This window comes from Euprymna scolopes, chromosome 27, assembly GCF_053919585.1.
Source record: "Euprymna scolopes isolate OS-2025 chromosome 27, ASM5391958v1, whole genome shotgun sequence".
NCBI lineage: Eukaryota > Metazoa > Mollusca > Cephalopoda > Sepiida > Sepiolidae > Euprymna > Euprymna scolopes.
The window spans coordinates 70,587,975-70,599,602 of record NC_136508.1 but is presented as its reverse complement, the minus strand read 5'-3'; positions in this window follow the sequence as shown (position 1 = coordinate 70,599,602).

The window sequence follows — 11,628 nt, the reverse complement described above, 5'->3', positions numbered from 1 at the left end:
GACCGAAAAGGAGATAGAGACACTAATCAACACTAATAGAATCTTCAGCCAAGATATCCAAATGGAATTTGGAATTGAAAAGTGCGCACAACTAGTTATAAGAAAGAGAAAACTGGAAATCACAGAAGGCATGGAACTACCCAGCCAAACAGAAATGAGGGCACTAGGGGAACAAGACAACTATAAATACTTGCGAATTATGGAAGCGGACACCATCACAGCAACATAAATGAAAGAGAAAATTAGAAAGGAATACCTCAGGAGAACAAGAAATCTCCTGGAAACGAAATTATATAGCAGATACCTAATAAAACGTATAAATACATGGGCAGTATCGCTATTAAGATACTTTGGAACGTTTATAGGATGGACAAAAGAAGAACTGAGACAACTCGACCAGAAAACCAGGAAACTCATGACCATGCACAATGCACTACACCCAAAGGACGATATTGACAGACTCTACGTGAAAAGGAAAGATGGCGGGAGAGGACTGATCTGTATAGAAGACTGTGTGAAGGACACGAAAAAACACTAGAAAAATACATAATGCAAAACACTGAAAGGATAATTGTGGCAGCGAGAGACACCGAAAAAAACAACAAGGCATAAAACAGAGCGACAAACGACAAAACGAGAAAAGAGAAATGGGAAGAGAAACAACTCTACGGAAGATTCATAAGAATGACAAAAGATGAGAATAACGAAAACACCTGGACATGGATGCGAAAAGGGCATATAAACCGTGAAACTGAATCTCTAATAACTGCAGCACAAGATAACTCGATAAGAACCAACCATATTAAAGCAAAGATCGATAAAACACAAGAAAACAGCAAATGCAGATTATGTGGACAAAGAGACGAAACGATTAACCATATAGTAAGTGAATGCAGCAAACTGACCCAAAAGGAATACAAAAACAGGCATGACCAAGTGGGAAGGGCGGTGCACTGGGAATTATGCAAACGACTGCATTTTGAGCGAACAGACAAATGGTACAAGCATAAACCCGCAACAGCACTCGAAAACGAGAACCACAAAATCCTATGGGACATGGACATAAAGACGGGCAAACCCATCCAAGCAAGAAGACCAGATGTCGTAATAATTAACAAGAAAGAAAAATCCTGTCAAATCGTAGACTTTGCTGTTCCAGCTGACCACATGGTGAGTATGAAAGAAAATGAGAAACGAAGCAAATACACAGAGCAAGCCAGAAAGTTAAAAAGAATTTGGATGATGAAGAAAATCAAAATAGTACCGGTAAAAGTATGAGCACTAGGAACAATTCCGAAAAACTTCGGAAAAAGAATGTAAGAAATTGTAATGAAAGGAATAACTGCAAAAATACAACGCCTAACGATAAAGAAAATTGCTGAAATATTAAGGAAACCCCTAGAATGTTGGAAATAACACAAGACAATATAACAAAGAAGTGTTAGTGGGAATGAAGAACGGCGAAGCTGCATATCAACAAGTTCTACGCCACCATCATGTATCCCCCCAATTGTCTCATCACCGCCCCCCCCCCAATAGAAAAGTGATACCAAAGAGCCGAGAAGGGTCAAAGAGGATGGAAAGACCGAGGTGAGAGCGCTGGCCCGACCCTCGCTGGACAAGCGCGAAGAGAACTGGGATCGTGGGGAGGCTTAGTGCCACTCAAATTCCAGTATAAACCAATGACCACTACCTGCGAGAAATCAATGGTATGAGGCTGTCGCGATGACGCAGATTTATCTGCAAGTGCTATCGAAGGAGGTGGAGAGAGATGGACGTCTGGGGAGACTTGTTGTCACTCAGCTCCCAGAGAACACCACAGGTCTCCAAACTGATCGTTTGTTAACTTGTGTGAAAGCTCCATGTGAGCCAATAATAATAGTCCCATCTCCTCACCAATCTTCCCATTGCCCCCATCACCGGCCCCCAAAAGAGTGATGCCAAAATAGTCGAGAAGCGTCAAAGAGGATGGAAAAACCAAGGAGAGACCGCTGACCAGACTTCCGCTGGACAAGTGCGAAGAGAACTGGGACCTTGGGGAGTCTTATTGCCACTCAAATTTCAGTGGAGACCGATGGTTGCAGCTAGCGAGAAATCAATGCTGAGAGGTTGTTGCGATAATGCAAATTTATAAGCAAATGCTGTCGAAAGAGGTGGAAAATACTGGAAATCGTGTGAGACTTGTTGTCACTCAGCTTCTTGGGAACTGCATAGATTGTTTTAAGGAGAGAAAGCTCCTTGTAAGCCAATAATAATAATAATAATAATAATAATAATAATAATAATAATAATAATAATAACAAAAATGGTAGTGTCGGAATAAACTGGCGGAAGGCTCCAAAAGATTTTTTTAAAAAACACCACAGACGGAAAGCATTAGCTAGATCTCCATTTTATGAGTGCGTACAGAACTGAAACCCTTGGTAGGCTTGTTCTCACACAAATTCCAGTCGAGAGTAATGGTAATTGGCAGCGAGAAATCAAATGCAAGTGAGTGTTGTGATAATGCAAAAGCATTTTCAAAAGTTATTGAAAGAAATTGAATGTATTGGAAATCTGGAACGAGTTTTTGTCACCCACACTTGAGCGAACACCGCTGGTGCTTGTCAAAAAGTAATCTCTGATGATGACATATTTGGGAACTCTTAGGGAGTACCACTACTACCACTACTACTAGCACTACTACTACTACTACTACTACTAATAATAATAATAATGATAATAATAAGAAAAAGAAAAAGAAGAAGAATATAAATAATGTATGAACAGTGAAACCAGAAGCAAAGAAAAATAAAGCAGAAAAGTGGACGAGAAAGTTACACAGACGATTCATAAGAATGCAAAAATACGAGAATAACGAAAACACCTAAATAGAGCAAAACAATGATAAACAGAAAAATGAAACTCCTACTGACATATGCGCGCAGCAATGTGATTAAATCTATTATAAATAAAATTAAGGAAATCAGTAAATGTGTACTCTGTGGACAAAAGACGAAGCAGTAAACCAATGAATAAGTAAATGCAGCAAACTAGTCCAAAAACAATACAAAAACTGTGTTGGGAAAGAAGTGCATTGGAAACCCTGCACACGACATAATGCAGACAAATAATACCTACACAACGTAGAGACAGTGCTATGAAACAAAAACACAGCATTCTTTTGAACATAGAATTGTAAACCAAGAAACTAATTCAAAACAAGGAGATCGGATGTTATAATAATTAACAGAGGACAATAATTATCAAATTGTAGATTTTGCCGTCGCAGCAGCCCACAGGGTGAAGATCAAAGGGGCGGAAAACGAAGTAAATGCACAGAGCTTGCCAGAGAACTGAAAAGAATATGGAACCTGAAGAAAGTCTTTATAATCCCAATAATTGTAAACAGAACTATGAACACTCTAGTAAAACGTAGAACAAAAGACTAAGAAAAATTGGGATCAAGGGAAAAATTGAAACTATACAGCGGACTGCGATGATGAAAACGGCTGAAATCTTAAGAAAATTCACTGAATGCTGAAACCAACCTAAATAAACTACAAACACAAACGATCTGCATGGAAACTGCAACAAAAGTAAAGCAAAAAGATAGGAAAAATATCAAAGGATCTAAATGAAATGCAGCTGTGAGAATAATTACGAAAAATGATTCTCTCAAAACCGCCCCGACTGATACCGTACAACAAAGTCGTTAATGGTCAAGGATAAGAGATAGATGAAGGAAAAACTAGTAAAACGTCTACTGGGTTAGTGCAATGACTACTGGGACCTTGGGAAGCTTATTGCCACCACACAGATACCAGTGATGACAAAGGACCATCGTCAGCGATGCGAGAAAGCACTACCAGTTATTATCGATGAGTAATCTTTGATGATGACCTGTGTTAAAACTCCTAGTGAGCTGTAATAACAATAATAATAATAAGAAGAAGAAGAAGAAGAAGATAATGATGAAGATGAATAAGAAGAAGGAGCAATGAGAAATCAATGGTAAACGGCTTTTGTAATAACACAAAATAATTTGCAACGGTTATCGAAAGAGATGGTTAGTACTGAAAATCTGGAAAGGCTTGTTGTAATTTAGACTTCATGGAACACCACAGATTGTCCTCAAACAGTAATCTTTGAAGATGGCCTATGTGAAAACTCCTAGTGAGCAATAATAATAATAATAATAATAATAATAATAATAATAATAATAATAATAACAATAATAATAATAATAATAATAATAATAATAATAATAATAACAATAATAATAATAATAATAATAACAACAATAATAATAATAATAACAATAATAATAATAATAATAATAATAATAATAATAATAATAACAACAATAATAATAATAATAACAATAATAATAATAATAATAATTACAATAATAAAAATATCTTCTTGGGCGTGGAAATTAAAAAAAAAAAAAACTGCACCAAGCGAGAATATCAAACGTGATAATTACCATGGATAGGTAAAACCGGCAAAATAGAACTTTTTTTTCCGACACAGAAGGTCAACACGGTGACCATAAAGGAAATTGAAACTAAGACCATACGTGGTGCTGGACAGAGAGCATAAGTTAATATGACACACAATAGAAAAAACAGTTTGAAAAAGAACAGAAGGAGAAATTTTTATCCAATGGAAGGTTGGCACTAAAAAAAAAAAAACGCTCTAATCATAGCAACTGAAATCTATATAATTATAAAACTCAAATGACCTTGTAACGATGTAAATAACCCAGTTTCCGGTTTACGACATCCGGTTGCGCATGCGCGCATAACCTGCGCACTGAAATATTAACGTTATTATTTCGAAATTATTATTTAACATATGAAGAATGGGGTTTAAAATAACTTAATCATAATACAGAAATGAACGATGTAAAAAAAAAGCAGATATATCAAAATTTGAATTTACCTATAATAACTATTATGGTACCTATTCAGTGCACATTTACCTATAAGTATGGCCAACCACTTATAATTCAGTAATTGCAAGTTTTTTTCAAAAATAATCAATTATGATAAACAGAACGACTCATAGAAATCTATCTATATTCTTTTTCCATTTTAATATACTTTCATAGAAGTGTTTCTGATATATCAAAAAAAAACTATTTTCTTTACGTCACAAGTGTCACGCTCATACATGAATTCCATAGCTAATATAACATACTGACCCAACGGGTCACGGGTAGTCTAGTATTTAATAAAAAACGCCAGGAGACAAAACCAAACTATATAAGCATGTGGCAGCGATACAACATATAAACATTGCTCCAGAATATTGTAATAATCTATATATCTATAAAAGTGAAATTTTCTGTGTATGTACATTTCCCTCTGTCAATTTTCAGTCTAGAGACTTGAGATTTGAAATAAGGCGTATTAAGCTTTGGGAAACTCTTTTTAATTGGTTTTTGGCCAGAATTTAAGCTGTCAAAAGGTCAAAGTTTAACGATTTGACTTTTGAAAACTCAACCAAACTCCTCCGCCAATCTTGAAATTTTATGTGTAGATTACTTGGACATGGGTCAAACTTTTTAAGCTCGTTTGTGCACAATATAATACATATATAGGGGTAAAAATTCGGGTCAAGTTTAAAAAATTGACCTAATTGGTCTAAACATTTGAAATTCAAATTCATTAACTGGGCAAGTTTTTAATCGGTTTTCAGCTGAAAATTTTTCTGCCAAAGGCTCAAAATTCAAACCATTTTACCTTTGGTCTCTAGCAAACTACTCAGCCAATTTTTGGTCTAAGAATTTGAAACTCAAATTCATTAACAGGGCGAGGTTTTAATCGGTGTTCGACTGAAAATTTTTCTGCCAAGGCTCAAAATTCAAACGATTTTACCTTTAGTCTCTATTAAACTATTCAGCCAATTTTGGGTCCAATCATTTGAAAATTGACATAAAGGGTATTCAGACATGCAGCAAGCTTTTTAATCCGTGTTTGGGCGACAATTTGGTTGTCAAGAGGTAAAAGTAAGAAGAGTTTACTTTTGCAGACTCTACCAAACTTCTTCGCCAATTTGAGGTCTAAACACTTGATATTTTACATGTAGGTTACCTGGACATGAGTCAAACTTTTTACTATATATATATATATATAATTATATATATATATATATATATATATATATATATATATATATATATATATATATATAATTAAAATTGCAATTAAATTTACCAAAATGATCTAAGATGGTAAAACTAAAGTATATTATAAATATTAAAGAATTAATATTTATAAAGTAACCTCAACCAGATGTAAAAGCTCGATAAAACCATATAGGAGATAGCGCTTATAATAAGAGCAAATAGTTAATAAAACATGTTAAAAACACTTTGAAAAAGAGTTAAAAACATATTTAATCTGAAAAGGAAACTCTTAATAAGTGGACAGTCCTTGATCCGCGGAGTTTCGAAGAAAACTTTTCTTCTCATCAGAAGGTAGGAATTAGCAAAATGCGGGATCGCATTTTAAACTCCGCGGATTAAGGACTGACTATCCACTTATTAAGTGTTTCCTTTTCAGATTAAATATGTTTTTAACTCTTTTTCGAAGTGTTTTTAACATGCTTTATTAACTATTTTGTCTCTCTCTCTCTCTCTCTCTCTCTCTCTCTCTATATATATATATATATATATATATATATATATATATATATATATACTGGCGGGGGGTACCTGGGGTTGCCCTCGTTTTTAGGGGCCTGTGAGATTGGGGTGGGGGGTGGGGGTAAAATGAAAACAAAGCGAAGTCATAACGCTGTTTAAATACTTTAAAAACAAACAATGTTAAAACTACTTAAAAAAAATCGTGTAAAAAAAAAATGTTTTAAATGAACGTGATGCAATACGAATGGTCCGGCGGTGCCCGTGTGTTTGAAAAATCCCAAAAAAAATTGAAGGGGGGGGGGTCGAACTCGAATCATTGCGGCGAAGGTGCAAAATAAACGTGCTGAATTAACTAAAAAATGAATTAGGTCAAATATCAATTCCGCAGTGAAGTTTGTTTTGGTTTGGTTTAAGTAGTCACATGACACTCGAAATGAATGTTTTTGTTTTCTCGAATTCTAAATGAATATATTTGTTTTAATTTTAATTTCAGTGTAATGCAAGTGAATTCACGATATCGTTGCGTTGTAATCCTTGTGTAGAAATAAATGTTGAGTTGAAAGTACTAATAAATAAAGGTCATAGTTTGATTTCTCGGTTAGAGTCGTTAAACCCAGAAGTAAAATCCGGTTAGTCTCGCAGATTGCGTCTTACACTAACGAAAAAAAGCAAAAAGAAAACTATAATAGTAATCGCGTTTTCGCGTTTATTTTTATTTTTTGTATTTCTATTGTATTATGGAAACAAAAGAAAGCATAAATCAGAGAAACAAGATTTTCAAAAAAACGGCATAAGTAACCTTATACGATTCCAAAACGGTGTGTTTCATCGTAGTGTTCCTTGTGAACGCATCCGCTGCAGTGTACATGGGGAAAGGAGGAATCTTATAAAGCGAAAAGATGTTGCAACTTCCATTGACTCTAAGCGATTTTGGCAGTGGACTCTCACCGGAAAAATATAGGAATGTACCATTGTCGAGGAACTGTAGAGGCAATAGGCCTATAGCAAACCTCAGATAATGTGCTACAGACTGTACACATTACATTTGCATATAATGTCATGATTTTTAATCATAATAAATCAAAGTTGGAGGGAAAATATGAGTTCATTTTATTTATATTTATATATATATATATATATATATATAATATTTATATATATATAAGATATATATATATATATATATATATATATATATATATATATATAATTATATATTCAAATAAAGTAACGAACAGTACATAAGGCCCGAGTAATATCGGGCCGAACTGCTCGTAAAGATTAAAATGAAAATTGATTTATTAAGTGTTTTATGAGTGGCCGACCATTTCGATGAGAAAAATACAATCTGTGTTCATAATCACACCAGTGTATGGCGAGCTCCTTATTTACATACCTGACTCATATATAAAAAGACGGAGGGTGATGAATTTTTAACAGCTGAGCGAAATCGTTGTTGATGAAAATTTGCCAGCGTTATAACCGTGTTGTTTGAATAGGAGTTCCTTCTGAAGTTCAGGCCATAATTGAAACCGCAATACCGCCGCAGGTGATTTACATACCGTTTTATTTTTTCATACGGAAATATGCAAAGGATCAGCGGAAACTAAAACTGTCAAGGTAGATATATAAATGCAATGAGATAATGTAACACTTCCTTCCTAGCGCTACGAAAAGAAGAAGCCTCGTTTTTAATTTTACACATGCGTAGAGCGAAGCATTATTAACTTCCGAAAATGGAGAAGTGTATTCAAGCAGATGACTTGGAAATGCCCAAAGGCAGATAGCCCTTAGATATTATGAGCTAACAATGTAATTATTCAGTCAGAATCTGTTATTTGCATTAATATGAGTGACATACATTTCTATAAAAACAATATTTTAACGAAAACAACAATGTCATATTTTTTTTTATTATTCTGATATGGAAATTATTGAAGTAGCATTTCACAAAACCATGTTTTTGCGGCATACAACTTAAAACAGTTTAGAATAACGGATATATTTTTATTGTGTTTTTTTATAGTAAAATAGACATGTTTCTTAATAATGGCGTGTGCAGATTTCAAACTATGCTATTTTTTTATGTTAGTGTAATTAATTTTGTATATAATATTTTTTGCGTAAACTAAACTGCACGAGCCACGCAACAAAAATAAAATGTATTAATATCTTTTAAAAAGCAATTATACTTTTTCTGCAAAACTGACCCATGCGAGAACTTGACACCATTACAAAGGTAGTGGTCATGTGAACTGTTTTCAACTGCGTTAACATGCTGAATAATGTTTTGTGCCAAAGGGTATATTTCCTTCTTGATTTGGCCATTTAGTATATAACAACGTAAAGAATTTCAGCAAAAGATAAGAAATGTCACGGGGAGAGAAAAAATAACACAGCGTTAAGTTTTGCTCCCCATTTTCTCTATGACAAAAAGAAATCCAATTGCATTCTTTCATCTTACACATGCTATACTCGACAACGAACAAAAACAGAATTTACATGTGATTATTACTCATAGAAAGGTGCACATATATAATTTGATCTTAATTAAAACAAAAGTAAGTTCATATATACACAAGTTAGAAAAGCATTGCATCCAAGGCATGAAAATTGTTAAACAAAATGTTTTTTACCATAGACTTTAAACATAAAGGCACAAGATTCAATTTGAAAGTTATTCATCTTCCAAGAGCACTTCTATAAATTTTACAAAGTACTGTATAAAAATTTAATTTAAATTGAATCAAAATATTATTGCATTGGATTAATTTCATGTAATGTGCATTCTGTTGCACTTTTTAAAAAGAAATCATTGAAAATTTTATATCTATATCATTAATTGCTAGATGAAAGATAATGTTTTTAATCTGCAATAGAATGTTCATTGCAGAAAATAAATTCAAGGTAATTCTTTATTCAATTTAAATCAAATTTTTCTAGCTTACTTTGTAAAATTTATAAAAGTGCACTTTGAAGATAAATAAATTTCAAATTGAATCTTGTACCTTTATTTTTAAAGCCTATAGTAAAAACAGTTTGTTTAACAATGTTCATGCCTTGGATGAAATGCTTTTCTAACTTGTATCTTATCTTTTTAAGATTATATTTTAAAATTCTCCTTATTATTATTTCAGTTTGTATTTCTCTTCACATCACAATTCATTTTTACAACCCCCCCCCTTTGTATTATTACAGGTCTGAATATTCTCTCTGTTTCAGTTTGTATTTCTCCTCACACCACAACTCATTTTTGCAACCCCCTCTTTGTGATACAGTTCTGAATAACGAGAAAATCTGATTGTTTTAACAAAAACTTAAAAATAACTTTTTGAGATTATATTTTTTAACTTCTTTCAGAATAGAAAATCTTAAAATTTAATAAGGAACATATTCCATATATGTTTCATTAATAAATATTAAGTACGTAACGAGAAAGATGGAGATGAAAATTTCAAAAGGACTATATAACTGGTTGCGGTCAATAGTAGTCCTCGCCAGCGAAAGTCTTTTTTATTGTTATTCTATTATTATTATTTAAAACATTTTGTATCCTGCTCTTTCGCGCGAGGACTAATACAGAATACGTTTAACTAAGGCATATGGAATACACTGAAACACACATACACACACTTACAATTAACAAACATATATATGTGCACTTCTTAAACAGATCAATTCAGTCTTCTCACTTAGAAAATTCTACAAACGAAGACACTTAACTTTCCAAAACACAGACACCAACAATTCTCTCATCCTAAATATATTATATATGTATAATTCCACCATCCCAGAGATCCTGGATATGACCTTAAACTATATCCGACGGTGAGGCCGCAGCTTTCGGGCTTTGGGGAGGGTGGAGCCACCCTTTAATAGACATAGCTCCCAGGTCCACTCTGATTAGGAATACTAGTACCTGTTAGGGTGCCAACTATGAGTTAAATAGAAATCGACTTGAAAAAAAACAAAAACAAAAAAATAACCTGAAAAGGGCCGATATGCCGTAAAACAAAAACAACCAACCACCATCTCAGAAGGTACCTCACTGCTGATGCTATCCTCTACCTGTATAAGAGGTGAATGTGTCCGAAGATGGAGTACTTTTGTCACATTTCAGGAGGTAGGTGTTATGGGCAGATTTTTGTTGCCTTGACAAAGTATGAAACAAAGATTAAAATCTAGTGGACAATTGTCTTACTCCTCCTTTCTATCTTCTTTTTTCACGGAAAAGTCATCGGTAGTTTTTCTTCGCTCTCAGGCAATTTACCTGTCAGGTGTTCGTCTTAACTACCGTCCATGGTTCACTTGTCATGTAAACCATTAACAACAAAAGTACGTCTAGCCGAAACCACTGTTAAATATTTCCCTTTCTCTCTGCCTAAAACTAAACAAAACTTCCATGAGCAAAACTTATTACACAGAACTGCCCTCTGTGGAACACAATATCGCAGGACTGCTTCCCAGATGAAGTTTTCAGTGGTCGTTTTAAAGTCCAATAGAAACAAACTCTTGTTGAGCCGCCTTCTTAGGTAATCAAATTCTGCTCAGTCACCACCATCATTACTAATCATTACGGTGTTGTCTCACTCATTTAACCAATATCCTCAAGTGGCTTTTGGGACCTCAGTATGTGATGACGCCTTAGTAAAAAAATGGCCTTTGTAAAACTAGAAATATTTAAATATATTTTACACGTTTAATTCAAAACGTTTATTTGCCTCCATTTATTACATTTAATTGTTTGCGACTTGCTTATTGCACCTAGAAGGTCGCGACTATCTTCTATATCTCCTCGAATCAAGAACTTCAGGTTGACACGCATCAAAGAGAAATATCAAAAACCAATCAAAACAAAGAAAATAAACACAAACAGATGAGAAGTAGAAAAAGAGAATGAAATGACTTTCTTAATGTACTTTATTTAGAGGACTTTACACAACGTTTGGAGGTTTGTCCCCTAAAAAAAATAAAGACACAGATAAAATTGAAGC